General features: G+C 47.8%; 1 protein-coding gene across 3 annotated transcripts in view; it reads left to right on the top strand.

Annotated features, from left to right (window-relative positions):
* The window catches only part of LOC143787636 (complement factor H-related protein 4-like), a 533302-nt gene that overhangs the window by 73050 nt on the left and 445440 nt on the right, over window positions 1-14812 (top strand). The window lies entirely within an intron of this gene.

The raw sequence follows: 14812 nt of genomic DNA, 5'->3' as shown, positions 1-14812 counted from the left end.
CAATCACAGTCCCTATGCGGTGGAAGGGAACTGGATTTGGGCTCATCGAAAACAACCTGGAAATCTGACAGAAACTCAGGAATTTCAGAAGAGGGGGAGGAGGAAATTGACATCAAAGAAACGTCATCATGAACCCCCTGACAACCCCAACTAGTCACAGACATAGATTTCCAATCCAACACCGGATTATGCACCTGTAACCATGGAAACCCCAGCACAATAGCATCATGCAAATTATGCAACACCAGAAAAGGACAATCTTCCTGATGGGCTGGCGCCATGCACATGGTTAGCTGTGTCCAAAACTGAGGTTTATTTTTAGCCAATGGTGTAGCATCAATGCCCCTCAAAGGGATAGGACTCTGCAAAGGCTGTAAAGGAAAACCACAACGTCTGGCAAATTCTAAGTCCATTAAATTTAAAGCGGCGCCTGAATCCACAAATGCCATGACAGAAAATGATGATAATGAGCAGATCAGGGTCACAGATAACAGAAATTTAGGCTGTACAGTACTGATGGTAACGGAAATTGCGATTCTCTTGGCACGCTTAGGGCAATCTGAAATAACATGAGCAGAAACGCCGCAGTAAAAACACAACCTATTCTGACTTCTGAATCCTTGTCGTTCCGCTCTAGACACAATCCTATCACACTGCATAGGCTCAGTACTCCGCTTGGAATACAACGCCATAGTGTGCACAACTCTGCGCTCACGCAAGCGCCGATCAATTTGAATGGCCAGAGACATAGAATCACTCAGACCTGCGGGCGTGGGGAACCCCACCATAACATCTTTAACGGTTTCAGAAAGACCCTTTCTGAAAATTGCCGCCAAAGCATCCTCATTCCATTTAGTCAGCACAGACCATTTTCTAAATTTCTGGCAATACGATTCTGCCGCTTCTTGACCCTGACACAGGGCCAACAAGGTTTTCTCAGCATGATCCACAGAATTAGGTTCATCATACAATAACCCAAGGGCCTGAAAAAAGGTGTCTACATTAAGCAAGGCCGGACTCCCAGATTCCAGGGAAAACGCCCAATCCTGAGGATCGCCACGCAACAGAGATATGACAATTTTAACCTGCTGGATGGGATCACCAGAGGAACGGGGCTTCAGAGCAATAAACAGTTTACAGTTATTATTAAAGCTCCAAAATTTGGACCTGTCCCCAAAAAACAGATCAGGAGTAGGAATTCTAGGCTCTAAAACCGGAGTCTGCACGATATAATCAGAAATACCCTGTACTCTAGCAGCAAGTTGATCCACACGAGAAGCAAGTCCCTGAACATCCATGTCAGCGCCTAACTCCTGAGCCACCCAGAGGTAAAGAGGGAAAAAAAAAACACAACATAGTACAGAAAAAAAAATGGCTCAGCACTTTCTTTCCCTTCTTCTGAGATGTGGTTAACTCATTGTTGGCCAGTTGTACTGTTATGATCTGGTGGCCTAGGAGCAGCATGAGACGTACTCTGGAGAAGGTAGTAACTGTACTGACCGCAGACCCTGGACTTAACACCGCAACTAGAAGTAGCCGTGGGATGTACCTACCAATCCTAGACACCTCGTCACAGCCGGAGGACTAATTAACCCTATAGATAGAAGAGGGAAAACTATCTTGCCTCAGAGAAAATCCCCAAAGGATAGAAAGCCCCCCACAAATATTGACTGTGAGAGGAGAGGAAAAAACATACACAGACTGAAAACAGGATTTAGCAAAGGAGGCCAATCTAGCTAAATAGGAAAGATAGGACAGAGAACTATGCGGTCAGTATTAAAATACTAGGGAATATCCACCACAGAAAATACAAAAAAATCCGCATGTAACTAAAGACATGGAGGGTATATCTATCTCTCCAGAGATTCCAGCTTGGCTGCATAAATCCTTACACAGATTAAGCTGGACAAGAAAAAACATGAAATGCACTGAACAATAAGACCCACAAAAGGTGGGCAGCAAAAACAAGCAGAACTTATCTTGTTGAAAAGAACAGCAAGCAGGAGCGACCAGGAAGGGATGTGAATCCTCCAGAAACAATGGACAACTGGCACTGACTAAAGGGTGAAGCCAGACTAAATAGCCCAGTCCAAAGTGGACACACCTGATGACTACGGTTGAGCAAAACGGATCGTTCATTTTCAGAAGTCGCCGACTTTTGGCAAAGTCGGCGTCTCATGAAACCGAGCCGATCCCTGTGTGGGGTCGGCCATGCGGTAAGCGACTTTCACGCCAAAGTCGCGTTTCGATGACGCTAAAAGCGCCATTTCTCAGCCAATGTAGGTGGACGCAGAGTGTGGGCAGCGTGATGACATAGATCTCAGTCCCCACCATCTTAGAGAAGGGCATTGCAGTGATTGGCTTGCTTTCTGTGGTGTCACAGGGGCTATAAAGGGGCGTTCCCGCCGACCGCCATCTTACTGCTGCTGATGTGAGCGTAGGGAGAGGTTGCTGCCGCTTCTTCAGAAGCAGGGATAGTGATAGGCAGGGTACATAAAGCTACAAACCGCTTGTGCTGTAGCGATTTCCACTGTGCAACACCACCTTTTGTTTGCAGGGACAGTGGAAGCTACAGTGGGGCAAAAAAGTATTTAGTCAGTCAGCAATAGTGCAAGTTCCACCACTTAAAAAGATGAGAGGCGTCTGTAATTTACATCATAGGTAGACCTCAACTATGGGAGACAAACTGAGAAAAAAAATCCAGAAAGCCACATTGTCTGTTTTTTGATCATTTTATTTGCATTTTATGGTGGAAAATAAGTATTTGGTCAGAAACAAACAATCAAGATTTCTGGCTCTCACAGACCTGTAACTTCTTCTTTAAGAGTCTCCTCTTTCCTCCACTCATTACCTGTAGTAATGGCACCAGTTTAAACTTGTTATCAGTATAAAAAGACACCTGTGCACACCCTCAAACAGTCTGACTCCAAACTCCACTATGGTGAAGACCAAAGAGCTGTCAAAGGACACCAGAAACAAAATTGTAGCCCTGCACCAGGCTGGGAAGACTGAATCTGCAATAGTCAACCAGCTTGGAGTGAAGAAATCAACAGTGGGAGCAATAATTAGAAAATGGAAGACATACAAGACCACTGATAATCTCCCTCGATCTGGGGCTCCACGCAAAATCCCACCCAGTGCTGTCAGAATGATCACAAGAACGGTGAGCAAAAATCCCAGAACCACGCGGGGGGACCTAGTGAATGAACTGCAGAGAGCTGGGACCAATGTAACAAGGCCTACCATAAGTAACACACTACGCCACCATGGACTCAGATCCTGCAGTGCCAGACGTGTCCCACTGCTTAAGCCAGTACATGTCCGGGCCCGTCTGAAGTTTGCTAGAGAGCATTTGGATGATCCAGAGGAGTTTTGGGAGAATGTCCTATGGTCTGATGAAACCAAACTGGAACTGTTTGGTAGAAACACAACTTGTCGTGTTTGGAGGAAAAAGAATACTGAGTTGCATCCATCAAACACCATACCTACTGTAAAGCATGGTAGTGGAAACATCATGCTTTGGGGCTGTTTCTCTGCAAAGGGGCCAGGACGACTGATCCGGGTACATGAAAGAATGAATGGGGCCATGTATCGTGAGATTTTGAGTGCCATCAGCAAGGGCATTGAAGTTGAAACGTGGCTGGGTCTTTCAACATGACAATGATCCAAAGCACACCGCCAGGGCAACGAAGGAGTGGCTTCGTAAGAAGCATTTCAAGGTCCTGGAGTGGCCTAGCCAGTCTCCAGATCTCAACCCTTTAGAAAACCTTCGGAGGGAGTTGAAAGTCCGTGTTGCCAAGCGAAAAGCCAAAAACATCACTGCTGTAGAGGAGATCTGCATGGAGGAATGGGCCAACATACCAACAACAGTGTGTGGCAACCTTGTGAAGACTTACAGAAAACGTTTAACCTCTGTCATTGCCAACAAAGGCTATATTACAAAGTATTGAGATGAAATTTTGTTTCTGACCAAATACTTATTTTCCACCATAAAATGCAAATAAAATGATAAAAAAACAGACAGTGATTTTCTGGATTTTTTTTTCTCAGTTTGTCTCCCATAGTTGAGGTCTACCTATGATGTAAGTTACAGACGCCTCTCATCTTTTTAAGTGGTGGAACTTGCACTATTGCTGACTGACTAAATACTTTTTTGCCCCACTGTACATTTTTTTTTCCTCAGCGCTGTCGCTCATTGGGCTGCCCTAGAAGGCTCCCTGACCCTGATAGCTGCGTTGCTGTGTGTGTACGACGCTGTGCAAACAAACTGCTTTTTTCAAAGCACAAATCCTGTTTTTCCTTCCTTTCTGCACAGCTATCTTGTGTGTTTGTCCACACTTTTGTGTGCAGCAGTCCTTTTTATGGCTGCCTGCCATACTTTTCTGAGATTACTGCAGGGAGATAAATATTGGCAAGTCTGCCTCTGTGCCATTGCTCTTGGTGGCATCTCTCTCTCATTGTGTGGCACCGAAAACCACTGTGTGATACTTGGCCATTTTTTTTTGTTGTTGCTAAATTCTCCCTTTCCAAAAAAAAAAAATTAGTGGGAGATAAATATTGGCAAGTCTGCCTCCGTGCCATTGCTGTGGGTGGCATCTTTCTCTCAATGTGTGCCACCGAAAACCACTGTGTGATAATTGCCATTTTTTTTGGGGGGGGTACATTCTCCCTTTTCAAAAAAAAATAATTTGTGGGAGATAAATATTGGCAAGTCTGCCTCCGTGCCAGTCCTGTGTGTGGCATCTGTCTCTCATTGTGTGCGCCACCGAAAACCACTGTGTAATAATGGGCCTTTTTTTGGGGGGGGGTAAATTTTCCCTTTTAAAAAAAATAAATAAGTGGGAGATAAATATTGGCAACTCTGCCTCCGTGCCAGTCCTGTGTGTGGCATCTGTCTCTCATTGTGTGCCACCGAAAAGCACTGTGTAATACTGGGCCTTTTTGTTTTTTTGGGTAAATTCCCCCTTTTAAAAAAAAATAATAAGTGGGAGATAAATATTGGCAACTCTGCCTCTGTGCCAGTCCTGTGTGTGGCATCTGTCTCTCATTGTGTGCCACCGAAAACCAGTGTGTGATATTTGGCCTTTTTTTGTTTTTGGGTACATTCTCCCTTTTCTAAAAAAAATAGTGGGAGATAAATATTGGCAACTCTGCCTCTGTGCCAGTCCTGTGTGTGGCAACTGTCTCTCATTGTGTGCCACCGAAAAGCACTGTGTAATACTGGGCCTTTTTGTTTTTTTGGGGTAAATTCCCCCTTTTAAAAAAAAAATAATAAGTGGGAGATAAATATTGGCAACTCTGCCTCTGTGCCAGTCCTGTGTGTGGCATCTGTCTGTCATTGTGTGCCACCGAAAACCAGTGTGTGATACTTGGCCTTTTTTTTTTGTTTTTGGGTACATTCTCCCTTTTCTAAAACAAATAGTTAGTGGGAGATAAATATTGGCAAGTCTGCCTCCGTGCCATTGCTGAGGGTGGCATCTCTCTCTCATTGTGTGCCACCAAAAACCACTGTGTAATATTTGGCCATTTTTTTGTTTTTGGGGTACATTCTCCCTTTTCAAAAAAAAATAATAAGTGGGAGATAAATATTGGCAACTCTGCCTCTGTGCCAGTCCTGTGTGTGGCATCTGTCTCTCATTGTGTGCCACCAAAAACCAGTGTGTGATATTTGGCCTTTTTTTTTGTTTTTGGGTACATTCTCCCTTTTCTAAAAAAAATAGTTAGTGGGAGATAAATATTGGCAAGTCTGCCTCCGTGCCAGTCCTGTGTGTGGCATCTGTCTCTCATTGTGTGCCACCGAAAAGCACTGTGTAATACTGGGCATTTTTGTGTTTTGGGTACATTCTCCCTTTTCAAAAAAAAATAATTAGTGGGAGATAAATAATGGCAAGTCTGCTTGAGTGCTGCTCCTGTGTGTGCCATCTGTCTCAAATTATTGGGGCACAGAAAACCTAGTGTGTAACATTGGGCCTGATTTTCCTTTCAGTGTCAGGCACCTATAAAGTTATATATAAATCCTACAGAAGTTTGAGTTCACCTTATAAGTTGTTTTACAGTAACAAATAGCGTTACTTTGGTTACGTTTTGCAATCAATGAGGAAGTCTAGTGGAAGAGGTCGTGGCCGTGGGCAGTCATTGTCAGCTGGTAATGATGGTAGTGGTGGTGGAGCATCAGGTGGTCATGGTAAAAGCAGTACAGCACCTAAGTCTCGAGTTGTTGAGCCAAAAACGTTGTCTGCCTACACAAGGCCTCGAACGCTCTCTTTTCTGGGAGTAGGAAAACCACTTTTGAAGCCGGAGCAGGAGGAACAAGTATTGCTCACTCTGCCTCTAGCTCTTTCGCCTCCTCCTCGGAAAGTGCCAAATGTCAGAGCAGTGCATCATCAGTGGATGCTCCCGGTCAGGAACAAGTCGCTTCCTTGTGTCCTTCACCCCGAACAACAGTGAAGGATGCGTCAGTCAACACAACAGGTTACTCCATGGAGCTCTTTACACATACCGTTCCTGGGATAGACAGTGAAACAGTTAACAGGCCATGCCCATTAGAAGTTGAATCGGACATGGAGTGCACAGATGCACAGCCACAGCCAGATTACTATGCTGTTCCTTTGACTCAGACCAGAACATTGCCCTCGCAGTGTACTGAGGCAGAATCAAACCCAGCGGAGACTATGGTGCCCCGTCACGAACGCTATACCACCGGCTTACACGGTGACACAGACGAAGTTGCACACGACATAGAAGAGGAGGTCATAGATGACCCAGTTGTTGACCCCGATTGGCAGCCATTGGGGGAACAGGATGAAGGCGGCAGTAGTTCAGAAGCGGAGGAGGAGGAGCCGCAGCAGGCATCAACATCACAACAGGTTCCATCTACCGGGCCTGTATCTGGCCAAAAACGCGTGGCAAAACCAAAACCTGTTGGAGGACAGCGTGGCCATCCGGATAAAGAAGCTCAGTCTGCAATGCCTGAAACGTTATCCGATAGTAGAAAGAGTGCAGTCTGGCTTTTTTTAAACAACATCCAAATGATCAGCGCAAAGTCATCTGTCAAAAATGTTCAACTACCTTAAGCAGAGGTCAGAATCTTAAAAGTCTAAATACAAGTTGCATGCATAGACATTTATCCACCATGCATTTGCAAGCCTGGAATAACTACCAAATATCCCTAAAGGTTGCAGCACCCTCGGCCAATGAAGCTAGTCAGCAACACTACATCCCTTCCCTCACTGTAAACCCACCATTTCCCGCACCACCGGCAGTATCTGTGCAGCTTTCGTCGCCAGGCCAAAGCAGTCAGGGAATCACCAGGTTTGCAGTAGGAAACACTGCATGTAGGGCACCGGCAAGAATACCATCTCCAACCCTCTCTCACTCACCCATGTCCACCAGCACCACCGCTAGTTCCACGATCTCCAGCTCTCCAGTCCAGCTCACCCTACATGAGACTCTTGTTAGGAAATGGAAGTACTCATCCTCGCATCCGCGTACACAGGGTTTGAACGCCCACATTGCTAGACTAATCTCATTAGAGATGATGCCCTACCGGTTAGTTGAAAGCGAAGCTTTCAAAGCGCTGATGGACTACGCTGTACCACGCTACGAGCTACCCAGTCGGCACTTCTTTTCTAGAAAAGCCATCCCAGCACTCCAACAGCATGTTAAAGACCGCATCGTCCATGCACTCAGGCAGTCTGTGACTACAAAGGTGCACCTGACAACCGATGCATGGACCAGTAGGCATGGCCAGGGACGTTACGTGTCCATCACGGCACACTGGGTGAATGTGGTGGATGCAGGGTCCACAGGGGACAGCAATATTGGGACAGTTTTGCCTAGTCCACGGTCAAGGAAAGAGTTGGCTGTAGGCGTTCACCCCCCATCCTCCTCTTCCTCCTCCTCATGCAGAAGCGAGAGCTCGTCCACACACCACAGTCGCACATCCACTCCATCTGCAGCTGCCACTGTTGCACACCAGGTGTGCCATTATGGGACAGCTAGTGGCAAGCGTCAGCAGGCTGTATTGGCAATGAAGTGTTTGGGCGACAACAGACACACTGCGGAAGTTCTGTCCGAGTACTTGCAGAATGAAACTCAGTCATGGCTGGGCACTGTACATCTTGAGGCAGGCAAGGTTGTGAGTGATAACGGAAGGAATTTCATGGCTGCCATAGCCCTTTCCCAACTGAAACACATTCCTTGCCTGGCTCACACCTTAAACCTGGTGGTGCAGTGCTTCCTGAAAAGTTACCCGGGGTTACCCGACCTGCTCCTCAAAGTGCGCAGACTTTGCTCGCATATCCGCCGTTCGCCCGTACACTCCAGCCGTATGCAGAACTATCAGCGGTCTTTGAGCCTTCCCTAGCATCGCCTAATCATCGACATTTCAACAAGGTGGAACTCCACAATGCACATGCTTCAGAGACTGTGCGAACAGAGGCGTGCTGTTATGTTTTTGTGGGAGGATACACATACACGGGCAGGCAGTTGGATGGCAGACATGGAGTTGTCAGGTGTGCAGTGGACGAAGCTACAAGACCTGTGTCAAGTCCTTCAGTGTTTTGAGGAATGCACACGGCTGGTTAGTGCGGACAATGCCATAATAAGCATGAGCATCCCCCTAATGCGTCTGCTGATGCAAATTTTGACACACATAAAGGAGCAGGCGTCTGCAGCCTAGGAAAGCCTTGATGACAGTCAGCCATTGTCTGGTCAGGGCCATGTAGAGGACGCGGTAGCGGGCGAAGAGGAGGAGGAGGACGAGGAGGATGATGGGGATGAGCACTTTTTGAATGAGGAAGGTTCTCCTGGGCCAACAGAAATTAGTGGCATTGCAAGGCCGGGTTCTGTTTTTTTAAGGGAGACAAGTGACGTAGATTTGCCTGTAACAGCCCCTCCAACCAGCACAACCGCAGATTTGACAACTGGAACTTTGGCCCACATGGCGGATTATGCCTTACGTATCCTCAAAAGGGACACACGCATTATTAAAATGATGAGCGATGACGATTCCTGGTTGGCCTGCATCCTTGACCCTCGCTATAAAGGCAAATTGCAAAATATTATGCCACATGAGAACCTCGAACAAATATTAGCAACCAAACATGCTACTCTTGTAGACCATTTGATTCAGGCATTCCCAGCACACAGCGCCGGTGATGGTTCTCAGTCTCACACAAGCTGCAGGGGGCTACATGGCAGAGGAGTTAGAGGTGCACAGATCAGAAGTGGTGTTGGACAGAGGGGTTTTCTGACCAGGTTGTGGAGTGATTTCGCAATGACCGCAGACAGGACAGGTACTGCAGCATCTATTCAAAGTGACAGGAGACAACATTTGTCCAGTATGGTTACTATTTTTCTTCCCTTATCGATGTTCTCCCTCAACCGTCATTCCCATTTGATTACTGGGCATCAAAATTAGACACCTGGCCTGAATTGGCAGAATATGCGTTGCAGGAGCTTGCTTGCCCAGCAGCTAGTGTGCTATCAGAAAGAGTATTCAGTGCTGCTGGTTCAATATTAACCGAAAAAAGGACTCATCTGTAGTGTTGAGCATTCCGATACCGCAAGTATCGGGTATCGGCCGATACTTGCGGTATCGGAATTCCGATACCGGGATTCCGATACTTGCCGCGTATCGGATACCGGAATCGGAAGTTCTAAGATTCAAAAAGCAGAAATTCAGCCAATGAGATTGATTCCAAGTGTGGGCACATCCTGTTTAGCATGGAGGGCATGAAACTACTGGCAAGGCTGTGATTGGCTGGTGTAATGATGTCATGATGCAGTTTAAAAGTCGCTGGCGCCATTTTGCGATCACTCTGCTGTGAATTCAGTTAGTGACAGGACGCTGTTTGCTGACTGAGGGACAGTTTAGAGATAGCGATTTGCTTCTTTGTGCTTTCCAAAGGCTAATTTAGCAACCGCTGTGTTCACCTACTATTCACCTTGCTTTTGCCTTGTAGCGCTGTTTTCACAGCGATCTGCAGGGTCTGTGTGTGTGTGTGTGTGAGTGCAGCCCAGTCTCCAGTCTGAGTGCAGCCACATAGGCCATCCATAGTTGGTTGTATTCAGTTCAGGGAGGGTGGTTCATTGCCTCATACTGTTCCTTTTTTTTTTTTTTTTCCCAAGTAGTGTAGTCTGCTGCTAATTTATTCAAAAAAATCCTATTAGTGTCTTTCCACCCGTCTCCAGCTAATTTGTGGAAAAACACTACATAGGATAAAGTAGAGGAGGGTTTTTGGGCCTTGCAGCGCCGTTTACGGCTGTCTGCACGGTCTCCGTGTGACTGCAGCTCGCCCTGTAATCTGTGAGCAGCTATAGCCTGGTTGTCTCCAGCTCAGGGTTTTTCACTGCGTCATACTGCCAAATCAATTTTCTTTTTTTTCAAAGTAGTGTAGTCTGCTGCTAATTAATTTAAAAAAATCCTATTAGTGTCTTTCCACCCGTCTCCAGCTAATTTGTGGAAAAACACTACATAGGATAAAGTAGAGGAGGGTTTTTGGGCCTTGCAGCGCCGTTTACGGCTGTCTGCACGGTCTCCGTGTGACTGCAGCTCGCCCTGTAATCTGTGAGCAGCTGTAGCCTGGTTGTCTCCAGCTCAGGGTTTTTCACTGCGTCATACCGCCAAATCAATTTTCTTTTTTTTCAAAGTAGTGTAGTCTGCTGCTAATTAATTTTAAAAAATCCTATTAGTGTCTTTCCACCCGTCTCCAGCTAATTTGTGGAAAAACACTACATAGGATAAAGTAGAGGAGGGTTTTTGGGCCTTGCAGCGCCGTTTACGGCTGTCTGCACGGTCTCCGTGTGACTGCAGCTCGCCCTGTAATCTGTGAGCAGCTGTAGCCTGGTTGTCTCCAGCTCAGGGTTTTTCACTGCGTCATACCGCCAAATCAATTTTCTTTTTTTTCAAAGTAGTGTAGTCTGCTGCTAATTAATTTAAAAAAATCCTATTAGTGTCTTTCCACCCGTCTCCAGCTAATTTGTGGAAAAACACTACATAGGATAAAGTAGAGGAGGGTTTTTGGGCCTTGCAGCGCCGTTTACGGCTGTCTGCACGGTCTCCGTGTGACTGCAGCTCGCCCTGTAATCTGTGAGCAGCTGTAGCCTGGTTGTCTCCAGCTCAGGGTTTTTCACTGCGTCATACCGCCAAATCAATTTTCTTTTTTTTCAAAGTAGTGTAGTCTGCTGCTAATTAATTTAAAAAAATCCTATTAGTGTCTTTCCACCCGTCTCCAGCTAATTTGTGGAAAAACACTACATAGGATAAAGTAGAGGAGGGTTTTTGGGCCTTGCAGCGCCGTTTACGGCTGTCTGCACGGTCTCCGTGTGACTGCAGCTCGCCCTGTAATCTGTGAGCAGCTATAGCCTGGTTGTCTCCAGCTCAGGGTTTTTCACTGCGTCATACTGCCAAATCAATTTTCTTTTTCTTCAAAGTAGTGTAGTCTGCTGCTAATTAATTTAAAAACATCCTGTTAGTGTCTTTCCACCCGTCTCCAGCTAATTTGTGGAAAAACACTACATAGGATAAAGTAGAGGAGGGTTTTTGGGCCTTGCAGCGCTGTTTACGGCTGTCTGCACGGTCTCCGTGTGATTGCAGCTCGCCCTGTAATCTGTGAGCAGCTATAGCCTGGTTGTCTCCAGCTCAGGGTTTTTCACTGCGTCATACCGCCAAATCAATTTTCTTTTTTTTCCAAATAGTGTAGTCTGCTGCTAATTTATTCAAAAAAATCCTATTAGTGTCTTTCCACCCGTCTCCAGCTAATTTGTGGAAAAACACTACATAGGATAAAGTAGAGGAGGGTTTTTGGGCCTTGTAGCGCCGTTTACGTCTGTCTGCACGGTCTCCGTGTGACTGCAGCTCTATCTGTTGTCAGCTCAGCCCCCAAAAAATAAATAAATAATAAAGTTCACCAAACACACCAGTTACACCACTTTACATTTCTGTAGGCCACATTAGCTCATATTAAAGTCTAGTCCACACTTTAGATAATTAGTGCTTCTTATACCTGTTAGGAGGAGTTGCTCAGGAATAAGCACACAAATCCGTTAGTACTTTTCTGCTTATCTTTATCAGTCAACCAAGATGAAGAAGGCAGTGAGTAAGGCACGGGGGCGTGGGAGCCGTCGCGGAGCAGGGAGGGGACGTGGGGATTCTGTGCCTGCTGCGGGCACCGGTGACTCATCAGCACCCACTTTCACCAGGCAACAGTCGTTCATGCGAAGCTTTGTGTCCGAGCGCCGTACACCGCTGCTGCGTGAAGAACAAATTGAAGCTGTTGTCGGATGGATGGCAGCTAATGCATCAACTTCCATTAGTGCCACATCCTCTCAGACACAGAGCACTGGAGAGCAGCCATCTGTCTCTTCACCACCTGCCAAATTGCCCAGGCAGACAGAGAGCCCAGGACAGGAGCCGTCTCTACTTCTGTTCTCTGAATCTCTTGGCTTGGAAACAGGGGGCCAGCCAAGCAGCATTGGAGAAATGGAAGAAGAGGCAGGGTGCAGTGATGCCCAACAGCTTTTTCTGTCTTCCTCTGAAGAGGCGGGTGGGCCAGTGGCTCCGGTCACCACATCGCAGGCCGCATCAGCTGATGATGACACTCAGGTGCCACTTACTGGTGCGTGCTCTGCTGCTGAGACTACCCAGGAGGAGCAGTTGGGGGCAGAGGGTAGTGTAGATGATGAGGTCCTCGACCCATCTTGGCGTGAGGGACAGGAAGGTGGTGGGAGCAGCTCTGAGGAAGAGATTCCCCGTACGGCCCAAAGAGGGAGAGGGAGGGGGAAGACTGCGGATCCTGCAGCCTCCGCTTTGGCACCCGTTAGGAGCATGTCTCTTCCAAAAGCCAAAAAGGGCGCTCCCAAGACTTGCAGTGCCTGGTCCTTTTTTGACACAGTTGCAGATGACATTTGCTATGTCAGATGCAACGTGTGTCATCAAAAAGTCAAAAGAGGGAAAAATGTCAGCAACCTCAATACCTCCAACATGTGGAAACATGTGCGCAACAGGCACCCGGCGGAGTTAGAAAAACACACTGAAGAGGTAGGCCAACCAACAGCGGCAGCTACCACCTCTTCAGCTCGTGTTGCCTCTTCCTCTACCTCACACGCAGCTGGTTCGGCGTCCTCCCAGGATCGCCGTGGAAGAACCTCTGCCCCTGTTGTCCAGAGACCCGCTGTAATTCCACCCGCAGCGCCACTTTCCCAGTCATCCACACACTCCCAGCCCAGTCTACAGCCATCGGTAGTACAGGCATGGGAGAAAAGGCGGCCTTTCTCGTCAAACCACCCACGAGCACAGGCTCTGACTGCAGGCATTGCCAAACTTCTGTCACTGGAAATGCTGTCATTCAGGCTGGTGGAGACTGACAGCTTCCGTGACTTGATGTCATTGGCAGTCCCACAGTACAATGTGCCCAGCCGCTTTTACTTCAGCAGGCAAGCCGTCCCTGCCCTGCAGAAGCATGTGGAGGGACACATAAAACACGCGCTACTGAACGCCGTCAGTAGCAAGGTCCACCTCACCACCGATGCGTGGACCAGTCAACATGGACAGGGGCGATACCTTTCCCTCACTGCCCATTGGGTTAATGTCGTTGAGCCGGGTACAGACCGTGCGAGTGGCGCAGGACGTGTCCTGCCCACTCCAAGGATTGCAGGAATCCATTCTGTACGCATTGACTCCTCCTCTTACACCAGTTCCTCAGAATCATCGCTGCAGGAGCCGTCACAGTCCACCTCCACATGGACCCGTGATGAACGTGTACCTGTTACGACCGACATGAGCACAGCCGTGGCCAAACGTCAACAGGCCGTCTTGAAATTAATTTTCTTGGGGAATCGTAGCCACACAGCGCAGGAGCTCTGGAATGCCATCAAGCAGGAGAGCGATGTGTGGTTTGTGCCAGCGAATCTCCAGCCAGGCATGGTAGTGTGTGATAATGGCCGAAATCTGGTGGCAGCTCTGGGCCTCGGCAACCTCACTCACATCCCATGTCTGGCACATGTGCTCAATTTGGTCGTGCAGAGCTTTTTGAGGGACTATCCGGATCTTGATGCACTGCTGCACAAGGTCCGCCTAGAGTGTGCTCACTTGCGGCGTTCCAGCACGGCAAAAGCGCGCATTGCGGCTCTGCAGCGCCGACACCGCCTGCCGGAACATCGCATCATATGTGACCTACCTACCAGGTGGAATTCCACGTTACATATGTTGGAGCGGTTGTGTGAGCAGCAGCAAGCTGTAATGGAGTACCAGCTGCTTCAGGCGCAAAAAAGTCGCAGTCAGCGCCGTACAGACTTCACAACCACAGAGTGGGCCACTATGAATGACGTCTGCCAGGTTTTGCGTCCCTTTGATTATTCCACGCGGATGGCGAGTGCAGATGATGCACTAGTCAGCATGACTGTCCCCCTTATCTGCCTGCTTGAAAAATCACTGCAAGCGCTAAGGGATGATGTTGTGGAAGAGGTGGAGGATGAGGATTCACCATTTCCATCATCTTCTGGACAGTCAGCGCCACGTGGTTCCTCACAAACGCGTAGGCAGGGGACCGTTTGTGAGGAGGATGAGGAGGAGTCAATGGAGGAGGAAGACATCCGTCCAGAGGAGGGAGTTACACAATTGTCCAGTACTCAGTGTGTACAGCGAGGGTGGGGTGATGACGAGCGGGCAGAGATCACGCCTCCAGCAGGGGACAGCGTTTCTTGGGCAGTTGGCAGTCTGCAGCACATGGTGGATTACATGCTGCAGTGCCTGAGAAACGACCGCCGCATCGCCCACATTCTCAACATGTCTGATTATTGGGTGTTCACC

Source organism: Ranitomeya variabilis, chromosome 8 (genome assembly GCF_051348905.1).
Source record: "Ranitomeya variabilis isolate aRanVar5 chromosome 8, aRanVar5.hap1, whole genome shotgun sequence".
In the NCBI taxonomy this organism is placed as follows: Eukaryota; Metazoa; Chordata; class Amphibia; order Anura; family Dendrobatidae; genus Ranitomeya; species Ranitomeya variabilis.
This window is presented reverse-complemented; position numbering and strand designations above follow the sequence as displayed.